General features: G+C 43.0%; 1 pseudogene; it reads right to left on the minus strand.

Moving 5' to 3' along the window:
• Positions 1-1,542: 1,542 nt before the first annotated feature.
• LOC119246943 (cyclin-dependent kinase 1-like) lies at positions 1,543-8,081 on the minus strand (annotated as a pseudogene).
• Between the last annotated feature and the right edge of the window lie 8,138 nt (positions 8,082-16,219).

The raw sequence follows: 16,219 nt of genomic DNA on the forward strand, positions 1-16,219 counted from the left end.
AATCCATTCCCCTGATCATTTGGGGAAGCTGATGTGCTGTGGCTTTTATGTCCACTTAGCTGACTGAGCAATAAAGCTTTTTCTTTTCCAGACTCCTGACAGCATATTATTGGCATTTATGCACATCTGGCAATGAATCCTTGATTATTTGGTAACGCTAGTATTCCCTTGGCCAAAGAAAGTCACATGGTCAGAGCTAAAAAGTATAGTCGACCTACAGTAAAGGGAGAAGAGAAAGTAACTATTTACTGCCCAAAATATTGTCCAATCCCTCAATAAGTAGCCTTTCCATAGGCAACTAAAGTTATTGGTATTTTTGTTATTGTTACATTGAGATATTGTCTACACACAGAAATTATACATATATTCCCTTCTACTTGCCTTTACACAAATATTAACATTCAACAATTCCTAATATCTAAAATAATAGGTAATTTTAAAATAAAATGTGAGATTTAGAGCTTTCATACCTCCTCACTTAGTTCAAGATGATTGTTTCACACTAGCATTGTGCTCTTTGCCCAAGATTTTCTGATTGAATATTTTAAGTTTGTCACCCACACTGTTTTGATATTTAGAAAATTAAAATTTGAGGCAATCCCAGTTGTTTAGTTTTGTCTTTATTTTCTTTGTCATAAAGGTCAAGTCTCCAAAAATATCTTTTTCATTGATGTCATTGAACATATCATCAATGTTTTCTATCTATTTTATTACTGCAGGTCTTATATCTATGCCTTTCATTCATTTAGAATTTGTTTTCATACATAGAATTAGGGAGTAATCCACCTTCATTCTTTTACATATGACTATACAGATTCCCAGCACTATTTATATGGTTATAGCTCCTTAGTCATGATTTAAGTAACATGGGATATTTCTGGATTTCCGTTCTGTTCTACTGATGTATGTGTCTATTTTTATTCCAATACCATATTGTTTTAATTAATGTTTCTTTGTAGTATAGTTTGAAGTGGGGTAATGTGATGCCTCCATTTCTATCCTTTTTTCTTAGGATTGCTTTTGCTATTCAATGGCCTTTTATATTTCCATATGATTTTTAATATTTTTGTTCAATTTATTTGACAATTGCTCTTAGTATTTTGATGGGGATTATATTAAATATATTTGCAATTATTATTTATACAATTTTTAATGTTCACACCCATTTTTCCAGTGAAAATGGTATTTAGAAATCATAATCTGGTCACCAGATGTGCTCAGTGCTACTGGAATGTTACCTCTAGATCATTTGTGGAAAAATCTGGAATGAATATAGTTTTTTGTTGTTGTTTTTCTTGATATCAATAGTAGATTTATAGTTTTATTATAGTAACAAATAGTTGCTTTCATGAGATACACACACATATACAGAATTATATTTAAATTCATATAGAACAACATTTACATATTTAAATTACACGTTTGAAATTAGAAGTACAGATTAAGTTTTACAACAATAGCAAAGAAAAATACACAAGGCAAAAATAGAGTTAACAGTAAATGTAACTATCTATTCTTGACATAATATGTGGAAACTATTTGTTACTTAATCTCATTGTCCAAATCACTAAAATATGGGTGATTCAGTGCCATTTTGCTGGAAATTCATTTGAATGGAGCATAGACTAACATTTTCGAGATCAGATCCAAGCCATTTTTCATTCAAGTTTCTGACATGGGATGCCAGGCTTCCCGATTTCCACATAAGAAATGTATCTTTATAGTCTTATAAAGATTCCATTTCTGGTTATACTTAATTATTGGGAGTGTCCCAAGCTCTAAAAATTCTGAAGAGTTGATCAATTTCTGAATTGTCATGGAAAAGTGGTTTCTTAATTGCTAATTCCTCAAATATGGTGCCAAATATTAACTGGAGTTGAACAGCGAACTGATCCCAGCAGTATCCCTGGCAATATATCCCTGGCAATATATACCAGAGTGTTACTACCTCATATTTATACACTCTAATAGGGATTCCAAAATCTCTGGCCAGATCAAAATCGGCCAGATCAATTGTTCCTTTGTCACCAATAAACAGATTTTGAAGTTTTAAGTCTCTGTGTAGAACTGTTCTAGGAGAGTGATAAAACACAATCCCTTGTAGGATTTGGTACAAATAACTTTTAACAAGTGAAGTAAGTATCCATGAACTGACCATGAGGAATGGAATCTAAATATTTCTTCATATCCATGGAAAGAAATGAAAAGTGAAATGTAACCTGGAAGCCTGCATTAAGCACATCTTGAAAACTGACTCTATTTGCATGATAAAGTTCTTTTAATAGAAAATTTTCCCAAGTCACAGTACTAGGAACCCCTCACTGCTCATGGCTACCACTTGACTTGCAGTTTTGTGTCTACCTTTATACACAACCTCATAGGTACCCTCTCTGATTTTTTTTTTTTTTTTGGCATAGTCCTTTAGAATTAATCAAGGGGTATGGTAGAGCCTGGCTTATTATCCTGTGGCAAAAGTGGGTGCAACAACACTAATGTAGCTCCAGAATACAGTTTTTAATCATGACTTGACATGATACTGCCAGTTCAAATTTAACATTACAGTTTCCTCTTATTTTAATTTTGTATCTTATCTCTCTTATACTTTATTCATAATGTATTTCATTATTTGCTTTATCCTAGTATACAGAGTAGTTACATATAGTCTTCAAAAGTCAATGTCCTGAAGAACAAGCAAATAAAGGTGCAGGAAATTAAAATAGTCTTCTAGATTAAAAGTGATTGAAAAGATCAGACGACCAAATATACTGCACAAACTTTGATTTGACTCTGGTTAGGAGTGTCAACCTCAAAATTCTTGAGGCAATTAAAAATCAATTAAATCCACAATTAAACAGTAGGAGGGGGTGCTCCCTGGTGACGCAAGAGGTTAAGCAACACACTATAAAGCAATCCATAGACTCTGCAGCATGAGTTCAATCCCCGGCCAGCCAGGGAAAAACCCACATGGCACTGCAGACCTCTCCTGTCTCACCCGCTGCTCCCTTCAGCAGTGGATTTCAGTCAGTCTTCCTGTTCTGTTCCCCACTCTGTCTCTGGTGAATCCTCTCACCCCTCCACATCTCTAGCCTGTACCACAGCTCTTGTATGCATAAATAAATAAATCTTTTAAAAAAAAAAGTAGTGAGGGGTAACCAAAAAATTACAGTTCAGGGTATATAGATGAAGGTAGAAAACCTAAAATGGGAGCCTCCCTGGTGGCAGAGTGGTTAAAGACAGAGTGCTATCAAGCTATCCCCATCCACTGCCGCAGGAACCCTGGCCAGACAGGAGCTAACCCACATGGTGCAGCAGACTCTCCTGTCTCACCTGCTGCTCCCCTCAGCAGTGTCTCTCAGCAGATCTGCCTTTTCTGATCCCCCTTCCTCTCACCCCCTGCCACTGCACCTCTGGCCTATACCCTAGTACTTGTAAGCATAAATAAATAAATCTTTAAAAAAAAAAAAAAAAAAAAAAAAAAAAGAAAACCTGGGGCCTCCCCGGTGGCGCAGCGGTGGAGCGCTGGGTTGCGAGGCTGCCCGCGGCCTCTGCAGCGCCGGTTCGATCCCCGGCTGCTCCCCGGCCACCGGAGGAGGGTCCCACATGGCGCGCAGGCCTCTCCTGCCGCCCGCTGCTCCCCTCAGCAGTGTGCTTCGGTCCTTCTGCCTGCTCTGCTCCCCGCTCTGGCTCTGGTGGGTTCTCTCACCCTCCCGCGCTTCTGACTGTACCCAGTGCTTGTATAAACAAAACAAACAAACGAGCAAACAAACAAATGAAGAAAAACATGCCTCTATAAAAAAAAAAAAAAAAAAAAAAAAAAAAAAAAGAAAACCTAAAATGTACCCCAAGGAGGGGGCCAAGTCAGGGGTTTTTATGGGAGGAAAAGAGAAAAATGAAGTTAATGTTTAAAAGAGTAGTTAGTTTTAACAAGCTTAAACTATTTTTGGTTATACATAATTGATTACTGATTATCTAGAATGGATAGAAAGGTAATCGATTGATTTCTAGCCTCTACTCAAAGTCCAAAATCATCAGTTCTCAAAAAATTATTTTCTTGGGGGTTACTTAATACAACTGCTTTTAGCCCAGTCCAAAGTTGCTTGGCCCAGTCCAAAGGTCTTTGGTTCAGTTCAATAAGTCGATAATAATGGGCCTCCCTGGTGGTGCAAGGGCTTCAAAGATGTCAACTTTTCATGGAGAGAGAAGAGGGGGAAAAACAGCAGTAAAATGTCCTGGGGACCCTTGGGGAAACTGAAATCTAGACTAGATATTTACTTCTGTCCTTCATGAAGAGTCAGCTATTAATTGCATTAATAAGACTTTTTAAATGTGATTGTGCAGTGTCAGTGATGGTAATACACTAAGTAGCCACAGCAGAGTCACATCTTGAAATATCCTTTGTTGGCTTAAAAGTATTAAGTTGCCTTGCAAACCTGTGTTAAAAGGGGAAAGAGCTCTTATGTTAAATAAATATGGAGGAGGAGAGGGCCTCCCTGGTGGCACAAGGGGTTAAGATGTAACCTATGAAGCTATCGGCAGCCTCTGCAGCACAAGTTCAATCCCCGGCCAGGAAGCTACCCACATGGCGCAGCAGATCTCTCCTGAGTCACAGCAGTGTACTTCAGTCCATCTACCTGTTCTTTTCCCCACTCTGTCTCTGGTGAATCCTCTCACCTCCCACACCTCTGCCTGTACCCCAACTCTTGTATGCATAAATAAATAAATCTTTAAAAAATATGCATGATGAAGAAAGAAACAGAAAAATCCGTATTAACAAGGATAATAAAATAAGGGAATTCCAGAAAAAGAAAAGTTGTCAAAAACAAACCAAGCAAGTTGACACCTGTCTTTCTTGTCTCAGACGAGGGGACGCAAGGGGCATCAAAGGCTGGGAGGCGGTGCTGACGCATGGGTGTCCTTTGTGGCCCTGGGAGACCCAGCCGAGCCAGGCCCTGGTGGAAGGTGCCCACTGGCCCACTGGAACCCAGTGTTTATTTCATCACATTCATTGTTTCCTGTTCCAAGGGTCTTTGAACTGGGTACCAGCTCTTGGAGGAACTTGATAAATTTCAGTGGGGGAATGAATAACCTTAAGCAAATTTCTGAGTCTCAGTTTCCTTTTGGAATCTTGTAAAACTGACCTGCCTGGGGTGGTATCTTTGGTTTGATGGTACCCTAATTCACCTGTCCCCACACAAAGAGTAAGGCTTCTCTCTCATCCATTCCAAATGTGCCTGGCGTGCAAGTATATGGCGGGAGCTGTAAAAACTCTCTTGAGCACAAAATAAAGTGTTTTTTTTATTTTACCATTCAGCCTTATTTCTTTTTTTTTTTTCAGCCTTATTTATCCAACTCATGCCTTGACAAATTAGCTAGTTAGATATAATTGCATAGAAAATTACCGCCCAATTTAGCTTATCAAAGCAACAATGAACATAAGCTCCCCAGGGTCCTTATGCATATGTGGTGGGGTTGGTGGTTGACCTGTCAAGATATGAGCAAGGAAGCCTGGCTTCATGGGGTGCTCCAAAGAAGCTTCTAGCAGGGACTGGTTCCTCTGCTCACCTAATCAAGTCAGGTGCACTAACAGGACAGGCTACTGAAAACCACATGTACAATGACTCACCTCGGGGTTTGCCAGGAGGACTCCCACTGTAAACACACCTCATAAATTCCACTGTCTTGTTGGCCAAGAGAACCAAGCCAAACATCCAGGTCTGCCCAGATGTAAGGTAGCCCATTGTGCGTCCAATGCCCCAGTAAGTGGTCTTAGCATTACGGGCCTCGGTGCCAAACTGACAAACTGAGGGGTTTAGCACAACACTTATTGGAAAATGTGCAGACATGAGCCAGGCTCCCTTGAGGTCACGCCTAAGAACACATTATGTGTTTATTTCAGGGGTATCCGGCAAGTATTTATAAAGAGAGAAAAGGAAGAAGAAAAATCAGCAGTCCTTGTGGGTCCCATTTGTGGTTCTTCTGCTTCGACTCTTTCCCTCTCTCAGCATTTTCACTTCTTCTACAAGGCAGTTTCTGGTCACTTGTTTCCCTTTGCTGAAAGGGCCAGTTTGGCCTTGAAATCTAGAACAGTGTTCAACCACTGGTATCTGCACTGTTTCCTCCTCTGACCCTGATTCTGTGTTGATGTTTCTTATTCTTAAATGTGTAGGTGCTGGACTCTTAGGAGGTTATACTCAGGTCAACACAAGAGAAAAGTTCCATCCCTGCTCTAGAATATACAATGGCCACAGTATTTCATCCAAAATTCAAAATAAACATGGCAATATTAATATCTTAGTTCTAGTTACCCCCATTCACCTAAACTGAGAGGATAAAACTGCTTTGTAACCTTTGATACCTATGGGTCCTTATCATCGCTGATGCCTTTCATTCCTTACTATTTTCTCTGCAATCTGTGCTTTCTCCCTGATCAGTTTGCTCTCAAGTTCTTGGACATATTAAACATTAGGATGTAAATCTTGTAGATGAGTAAGATTCTAGAATGGTGAAAACTCTCTCGGGAAGTCATCTGGGTGAGTCCACAGAGCGAGTCAGGAACTCAGCCCTTACATCTGGAACGAGGACTGCCCCTTGGCCATCGGCAGGAATGAGGTCTTTGAGAAGTTTCTACGTCATTGACTGACTGATGATTTATTGTTTCCAGCTGGGGTGCTGTACCATCCTATGCCAGCCTGTTGATTTGCTGTGCACAAATGGTGCAAGCCAGGCTACTCATGCTGTGTGACAAAGTCCAAGTATGGGTGACATTCCTGAAAATCAGGAGGCTCCACAGCTGGCTCCCACTACTTTCTTTCATTTTGTTTATGGCAGTTCTTGCAATTATGGGCATTTTGTATGGGTTTCAGAATAACCAAATGAATGTTGACATCAATGCCAATTTCAGTAATTCACATTCCAGTGATTTGAGTGATGTACATTCCAACATAATTGGTAATGAGACGATCTCCAATATTTTTCAATGCCCTCCGATTTGTAATTCATCTACCATGAGTAATGCTGAGTTCTTTAACAAATTATGCTTGAAAGAACTATTGGAACCAAGCCTGGTAAAAGTTCCCACTGAGGAAAGCCCTAAGGCTCCCCTAAAACGACAAGATCCAAGAAAAGGAACACCATGTGTTGTTCCCACAGTTTTGGGAACTTTTGGCCCTGCATATACAATAGGAGGCCGACTTTGGTAACCCCGTCGAGGAAGCCTGTGAGTAAAATAGATTTTCTTACTCCTACCCCACCCATTCCTTATACTGGAATTTATGATGAAGATATGAACAAATGGTTTAAAATTAATGGTAAGAAGGTTTTGGCTTCCTCGGTCTCCTTATGGAAGAGAACAAAAAGATCAGGTCCCCCTTGGTGCCATTGGAACAAAGATAAAAGAAGAAAGAAAAGGGAAAGGTGGAATAAATATTTTGATAAAATTAGATGTAGCTATTGTAAATTGCCACTAGATGACATATAAACTCTGTAAGCCAGATATATAAACTTTTTGCTTGGCAGAAATATACAGCTTAAAGTTTACCATTTACTCACCAAGCTTGCATGACCACATAGGTCACACTCTGTCTAGCACCTTCTCCTTTTTCTTAAAATTGTACAACTCTTAAGGAAATTAATAAGGTCAAGTTAATCATAACCAGAAACACTGAAAGTAGACAGTGTACTTATAATTAAAGGTGATTTAAGACGATTTTGAGAAAATGTAAAGATAAAATCACATGTTATGAAAGATTGGAAAAACAAGAAAATATTCTAATGTATAAATAAAGTTCCGCTGAGGCTATCACCAGGAGATGCTTGCCACCTGATGGAGTATCTGTGTCTCCTCATTCGCCGACGCCGCCCTTTCCTTCGTGAACCCTACCTTGGCTGGAGCTGGACTCCAGCACACAAATGTCCAGGCTGGTGATGTATCCCTTGTCCTGAATCTGGGTTGCTAGTGCCGGTGGCACAGTAAGATATGCCTTTATGACCAGCCCCCGAAAATCTTCAGGCTCCGAATCCTGAGTGGGTTTCCCTGAGTAGACATTGCGCCCACAGCCCTGTCCTTGGCTCCTAGGAAGCATGTTCTGTGTGGTTCAGACTTGCAAAGCCCAAGCCATGGCCTGCCCCATCGCCCATGCTCTACAGCCTGTGCTGCAGTAAACCCCACGCTGGGCTTGAATTGCTATTGAGTCTTACATGTCCTCTGGCAAACTACGAAACTTGAGGTAACCTTAAAGCCCCCGAACATCATCTACTCCAAGCCACATCTATGTCGCCTTTGTCTCAACGAACTAGTCGCCCTGTCTCTATTTAAATGTTCCATAATGGTCCGTTCACTACTTCTCCATGGCACATGAACTTAAACATCATTTGATTTTAACAACTCACGCAATGCAATATTCCCAACTAAAAACTGAATAGAAACATTGAGGGATAAGCAGAAAACTATTCTCAGAGCACTGTCCTTTTTCAGAATTCAGAAGAGCCTCAAGCTGGTGACTACTTTTCATCAGTGAGTCTACGTAAACATGAAAGGAAAAAGCCACCTCAGATGGTAATCATGAAAAAACCAATGAACACAACTGTTGGCAGTTTGTGCATAGCTGTGGTTGGGAGACCTGGAGCTGTCACAAGTCACTTGAATTATTGGGTTGTCAGAAAAGTCATGATGCATTTTTGCAACAAAAACAGAAAAAATATGTCATGACTTTTCCAACAACCCAATAGCTTTAGCAGTCAAGAAATGGAGGAGCCCTAAGACCTAAAGGAAGTGTTTAGTAAGACCCAAAATGTAGAAAACCTGCCTGCTCTGCCTTATTTTCCAAGGAGGGGTTGTGATAGCGGCTAACTATGGAGCCTTTGTCAAAATGGTGGGCTGTCAGAAGCAAGGTCTGGTCCACTGAACTCACACTCCTCCCATTGTGTGGATAAGCCCTCGGAGACTGCAGATGTCAGAGACAAGGTATGGGTGAAGCTTATTGCCTGAGAGATGAAAAATCTTGGAATCACCTTTGAATTTGTCTTTCATCAACCTCTACATGAATCCTTAACATATTTTATTGGTTTTTAAGTGACAAACATAATATGATCACCTCATACCACTACATGGCTACCATTCTGTCCCAAACCATCATCATTTCTTGCTCAAATTATTGTAGTAACTTCCTGGTTCATCTCAAGACCTGTCTGTATCTACTCTTCATTCTGTTAAAATGCAATCAACATCTTGTCACTCTGATTCCAAACCTCAAATGGCAGCTCTCCCATGTATGACCTTACAATCAGCCCCCTGCCATGACCTCCCTGGCCCCAGTTCCTTCCACTCCCCCTCTTGGTCCCTGGACTCCAGAGACTTCCTGGATGGCTTTCTGTTCCAAGCACGCTGTCTCCTCAGGGCCTTTACATTTACTCTTCCCTCTGGAAAACTTCTATCTCATAACCATGTGGATTCTTCCCTCATTTCCCTCAACTTTCTGTGCAGATGTCACCTTCATGATGAAGCTTTCCCTGACCACCCTATACAAAACAGTGCTTCCTTCCCCGGGCCCCATGGCTGTCTAGCCACCTTGCTCTATCCCATTTTCCCCATAGCACACATCACCATTTGCTAGATTATCTATTTATGTGTAGCTTTTGTGTTTCCCCAATTAGATGTAAACTCCTTAAGAGCAAAATCTTCATTTTGTTCCCTACTGTATTCCTAGGCTTAGACCAAAGCCTGCCACACTTTCATTCACTTGAGCCCAATCTTCTATTTCTACATTGCTTGGTTTCCCTCATTTTTGGCAGCTCAGGGTGGTTATAACAGCCAGAAAGGCTGGTCAGAGCACAGGGCAATGCTAGGAGAAAGGGTATTTCAATTTGTAAGTAAACCACTAAACCAGTAACATTTAAGACTGAAGATTACCCATGGAATATGGCAGTTAAATGCTTAGGGTTTGAATCCTGGTTTTACTCCCTCTCAGCTGTGTAGCTTTGGGAAAATTACTGAGGAAAAAGTCGGCCCGGGCCCATTAGCACACAAGACTTTACTTAAATACAAAGAACAGTCTCCCTCTGTAAAGGAAGGGGCAAGAGCCACAGAGATACATAGCTGTGGTGGGTGAGGGCACCGACAGTCACAATTCTGCCAGTTTGGAGAACAGTTGGCTAAAACACTTCTTGGAAGAGGAAGGACTTGCTGTAGATTTATAATCACTGTTTGGATTTGTCAAGATGAAGGAACAGTTAGTGAGACCCGGTGCAAAAAGGAAAGGGGAGGAACAGCTGGAGTAGAGCAGACATGCAGGGCCACATGTAAAATTCTCAGGGCTCTGGGGTCTCTCACATTAGTTAGCCTACCCAAACCTCAGTTTTGTCTTATGTGAAGTGAGGGTGACAGCAGTTTATATGGTGGTTTTGAGAGCCCAATGTGCTCAGTGTCAGAGTGCTGCATACAGCATCCATTCTATTTCTAGTCTCCCTTGTACCCATTGACCCCCCTCCCCCACCCCCATCTCCACCCCTGTCCCTGGTGTCACACAGGAGATGAACTCTTTTTTTTTTTTTTTTTTAAAGATTAATTTATTTATTTATACAAGCACTGGGTACAGTCAGAAGCGCAGGAGGGTGAGAGAACCCACCAGAGCCAGAATGGGGAGCAGAACAGGCAGAAGGACTGAAGTACACTGCTGAGGGGAGCAGCGGGCACGGCAGGAGAGGTCTGTGCACCATGTGGGACACTCGCTGGTGGCCAGGGATCGAACCGGCGCTGCAGAGGCTGGGGGCAGCTTCACAGCCCAGCGCTGCTGTGCCACCGCTACCAGGGAGGCCCCATGGAGATGAATTCTTAAGCCTCCTACCTGGGTCAGAATCCTGACTCTACCACTTACTAACTTGGAGACCTAGAAGGAACTACTCAACCTCCCTATACCTCCCTACACCTTAATGCAATAAAACAGGACAGGTCTCTCTTCCTGCCCCATCAGATAAGCACTCCTAGCTGTTGCATTTAACAGGTTTGTCTTCTTGCTTTCCAAGGAAAACAGAGGTAAACCACAGCTGTTGACAAAGCAAACTGGCGCCCATCTGAAATCTCAGCAATCTCCAGATGCCTGCATCAAAAGGACTAGCCGACCCTTGCCCTCCTCCCCTTTACAGATCTTGCCGGAGATCTCCCCTTTCTTTTACTCCTTTGTGTAAACACCCCTGCACTCTGCCAAAGAGCAGGACGGTGGTCTTTCAGACACGAGTCTGCTGCCCTCCTCAGTTTGTGGACAAATTAAACTACTTTCCTTCTCCCCAAATTCTATTTCCTTTTATTGGCTGGGGGGGGTGGGGGGGGGGAACTGTGACCGGTGTTCAGTATCAGTCTCGTCGTCTGCAAAAGGAGACCAGCTCTAGCACATTCCTTCATTGTGACAAGTAAATGTGTTATAAGATTTAAAGCAGGCAAAAGAGAGCCCAACGTACAGGCAATGCTTAACAGATAACACTATTTACTTGCTTGGTTTCTGCCCTGTCTTCTGCAAGAGGATGGGACAGAAATTAGGGTGACCATACATATTTGCCAGAAAGGTCTATGACATTGGCACTGCCCGAATGTTTGTGGAGTTGGGCAATAACAAGGGGGAGCTTACACAATTTATTAAAGAAACTTTCATTTATAGTTTACATAAGTTTGAGAAATTACCAATTGCTTTTAATAAAGGGTGAAAACGCCCCCAGGGTGCCCAGGGTGAAGGGTAGAGGGCATGCATGCATACTGGGGACAGGGTCACCCAGCTGGACCTGCTCGGCACCCCTCCACAGGCCAGAACACCCTGGAGACTCAGGTGGTCTGAGTGCTTTATTTGCATGCAATCCCCATTTTACTATATTTTTCCCCAGGGGAAAAAAGTTCCTTTTATGAATTTTTGACAATAAGGCAGATTTCCTCAGAGGTCAAAATGACGGAGGGTAAGGTAGAAAAGTTGGAAAGGAGGCACCACAAGACCAGAAACCTGGCTCATCTAAGGTTGAAGCTTGAGGAGAAAGTAGAAGGGATGAGCACAGTTGTTAACCCAGCTCTAAGAATTAAAAATCCCTAGGCACCAAGGTCTAGACCCAAGCAGTGTCACATGCTGTTAGTGTTGTAACAGGGTGGTCCCCAGGAAAGGGGAAGGTTCCAGGTTCCCTGCCCCACCCAGTGGCGCGCGACTGTAATCCCAGGCTACATGGGAGGCTGAGGCAGGAGGATCGCTTGATCGGCAGTTTTGGGCCACAGTGCGCTGCACCCACGTGTGTCCACATGTTCACCTCCTCAGACGTGGTGACCCCTCTGGGGGCAGGGAACCTGGAACCTTCCCCTTTCCTGGGGACTACCCTGTTACAATGTCAGAGGTGGACCTGAGGTAAAGATATGGACATGGAAGCCAGTGTAGCATCTCCAGTCCCTTTCACATTCTACATGGTTACCCAAAATTAACAGCAAACAGGCCACTCCACGAAGGAGTGAGCACCCCCCAAAAGAGAAGACTCTATCAGGGCAATCTCTGGCCTGGGAGGGTTGCAGCGGTCACCTGCCTGCCTTGGCCTACACAGAACTCCTCGCCCCCAACCTTCTCCCTCCTCAGGGCAGCAGCCTCCTGCCTGCCTGCCGGGGCTTCTCCTCACTGACTCCCTTCAGCACGGGCAGCTCCTTCCAGGAAGCCCACCTGTGACCACACAGGCCTCTCTCAGCAAATCTGCCTGCTGGTGTCTATGCCAGTGTCCTTTATTCTTCTGTCCCTCTTATAATAAACATGCCCTTTTGGATACAACTAACGTCTCTGTCTCATGGAGAAATTCACCAGGGTGCCTTTCAAAGGGGAGTCCTGGGGAAGATTTTCCCAGAGTGTACCCAAAGACACTACTCTCCGAAACCAGCATCTCCAAAACCGACTTCAAAAAGTGCTGGTGACCAGCCTGACTGCTTTATTTAAACTTAAGTCTAAAAGCACAGTGATTGGGCTTCCCTGGTAGCACAAGGGGTTAAGTCTCAGCACTATGAAGCTATCAGCAGCCACTGCAGCATGAGTTCAATCTCTGGCCAGGGAGCTGACTCACACAGCACAGCAGACTTCTCCTGTCTCACCCACTGCTCCCCTCAGCAGTGTATTTCAGTCGATCTGCCTGTTCTTTTCCCCACTCTGTCTCTGTTGAATCCTCTCACACACATACCCCCACCTCTGGTCTATAGCCCAGCTCTTGTATGCATAAATAAATAAATAAATCTTTAAAAAAAAAAAAAAAGCACAGTGATTAATTCCATCTACAGTTTGGGAGTCTCCAGCAATCACAACTTTTCCACTATTTTCTTGCCAGGACTGTTTAGATTTTGTCTGGAATCAGCGGCTGCAGTAATACCAACAGCTTCTCTTATGTGTCAGTGTTGTTCATATTTTTACTCTTTTTACATGCTGCTCTTAGTCAAGTGCACAGGGGAGAGCCATTCTCCCCAGGTTCCAGGTGTTGGGGTGCAGGGATAGTTTCCTTCTATCCCTCTAGGCTCTTCCAGGCTAGCAACTTAATATCACATAGATTGACAAGAGGAATCACCAAAAGACATTCCAGAGTAGCACATGTACTTCCTCTGTACCTGGGAGAAACCCAATTAAAGTGAGTAACTCAACAAATGCGTAAGTCACCACTGAAATAACTGCAGCCAGAGACAAAGGATGCTGGGGGTGGGTCGGCCCCCAGGAGGAGGGGGTCTCAGGGAAGACCACCACCGCCCATTATGCAGATTTCAGAAGCAGCCTTCTCCACTGGTAACAGCTAAAGGAGACGTCTTTTCACACATGTAAATGTCTATTTCAAAAGGGCAATCCCAGACCCAGACTTCAGAGCCCCTGCTATAAAATAATCCTTAAGCCAAAGAGACACATTTTGGGGGTGGCAGATTTTGCACCTATAGGAAAACCAAAGGAATGACATCTTGTGTCCACATCATCTCAGGTCAGGGAGGCTACTGCCTACTCCAGGACGGCGGCCAAATTCCCCATCATTCTCTCCATACACATTAGCCTGCACCTGTGAACTAGGCACAGACTTCTTAACTTTACAAAGATGCGCACGACAGCCACTGGATATTGGTGTCAGTTTTTTTACACAAGCTCTTGTCCTTTACTAAATATTAAGCCTCAGAGGGGTAGAAGGAGCCCATGTCAAGGTGGGAGGTGTGGATCCTGAAGGCGTCCACCAGCTTCCTATGGATGCTGCCCTTAGCCAACTTGAAGTGTGAGGGATGTACCTGCTTGTTGTTCTGACTCAAATTACCTGCTCACTTCGGGGCAACTTGCTCATTCCCCAAGTGACAAAGCACCCTACTAGGGTGGAAGTTAGCTGAGTATAGGTTGTCAGGTAGTGTCTGGGTACTCCAACCCAGTGAAAACTGATTGTTCAGAAAACCCAGACAACGCCAAAGCAATGGACAGAAGCTCGTTCCAAGAAAACAGACCAAGTAATTTGGGAGACCCAAGGGGCCTCAGTAACCTGGGGAAACCCAGCAGCCCTCAACCAATCAACAAGTGACACAGGCCGAGACACCCAATGTCCAACCCCCCACTCCATGACCCCTCAGTGACTACATACTCAGGACCTCTTTCTGACCAGAGGGCTTTCCTGTCCTTCTTATCTGTCAATAAATCTCTTGTTTTTCTGCCTAACTCCGCCTTAATGTTGAATTCCTTCCTCACAGAGATAAGAACCGAGAGCCCCTTGGGGTCTGGCTCCCCACTCCAAGCAGTATTCACTACTTAAGACATCAGCATTTTCTGAAATCAACAGAACTTCATGGCAGCTTTCTGAGAGTTAAAAACTCCCCTAATTAAAAAAAAAAAAAAAGACACTTTGTTTTACTCCATGGAACAAACATTGCATACAAATGTAACACTATTATAAAAATCAAACTACTGCTTTCCCATTTAAGATTTATACATTTTGGCATCAGACTAGGTGGCCAGACCTCCACACATGCAGAAATGATGTAGCTTTCTTCTTCAATATTTGTTGTTTTAATACAAGTGTTTCAACATTTCATTTTGTGCCTCTATACCGTCCATTATTTAACTGAGCAGGTTTTATTTTTATCTTATTTATTTTTAAAGATTTATTTATTAATGCATACAAGAACTGGGGTACAGGCCAGAGGTACGGGAGGTGAGAGGACTCACCAGAGACAGAGAGGGGAACAGAACAGGCAGACTGATGAAATACACTGCTGAGGGGAACAGTGGGCAAGACAGGAGAGGTCTGCTGCGCCATGTGGTATGCTCCCTGGGCAGGGATTGAACTCGTGCTGCAGTGGCTGCTGATAGCTTCATAGGTTGCATCTTAACCCTTTGTGCCACCAGGAAGGCCCAGATCTTACTTTTAAAATAAGAAAAATACATAGACATGTAGGATTTACAGAGTCAAGTGAATGATAAGGTGGACGGTAAGAGCAAAAAGAGTTCAGAGGAAAAAAGGGTGAAGAAGAAGGTGATGTCGAAATAGGCCTTGAGGATGGAAGAGAGGGAGGTTAAGAAAGAGGAAAAGGAAGACAGGGTGAGGGAAGGAGAGATTCAACAAAGAAATGTGGACTTTGTGTTAAGAGGGAAGGAAGAAAGGAAGGAAGTTTGTCTCAAGCATAATATTTATGCAACGTAGAAAATTGTGTGTGGGGGATGGTGGGAGTACGGTCCATATTACAAAGAATTTGGAATTAGACTTTAAGGAAGTTGCACTTTATCCTGCAAAACTCTTATTCAAAAACTGACCAGGTTTTAACTTGCCTTTGTAAAGGGGACACATTAGTACATGGGACCAGCCTCCCAAAAAAGGCTCAGGTAGACCTTTCCCATGGTGTCCAGAGCAGGCCTTTTCCTGCATGTGTCCCACAGCATGTGTACTTAAGGCCAGGCGAGGCCCAGGGAGTCTCTGAAGAAACTAGCCTTAAAGAATGTAGATTACTAGATCTAAGGACATCTCCAGAATAAGCTTTTTATCAGAGAAACCTATCTTAAGGCAGGTCAAATGTGTAGATACAAGGTTTTATCCTATGAAGTCATTTCCTCCTCCTTATGTGAGATCCCACCTCTCTCCTGACCCCCAGGGCCTATCCCATTCCTTAGCTCAGGATACAGACCTCAGCCAGCCCTGTTTACTCTAGAACTGACAGGTCTATAAATTCTCCCCACTTATGTTATTAAATTTGGTCTTTTCGCCCATTAATCTATGT

Source organism: Talpa occidentalis, unplaced genomic scaffold (assembly GCF_014898055.3).
Source record: "Talpa occidentalis isolate TD23 unplaced genomic scaffold, MPIMG_talOcc4v2.1 talOcc4.16, whole genome shotgun sequence".
Lineage (NCBI taxonomy): Eukaryota > Metazoa > Chordata > Mammalia > Eulipotyphla > Talpidae > Talpa > Talpa occidentalis.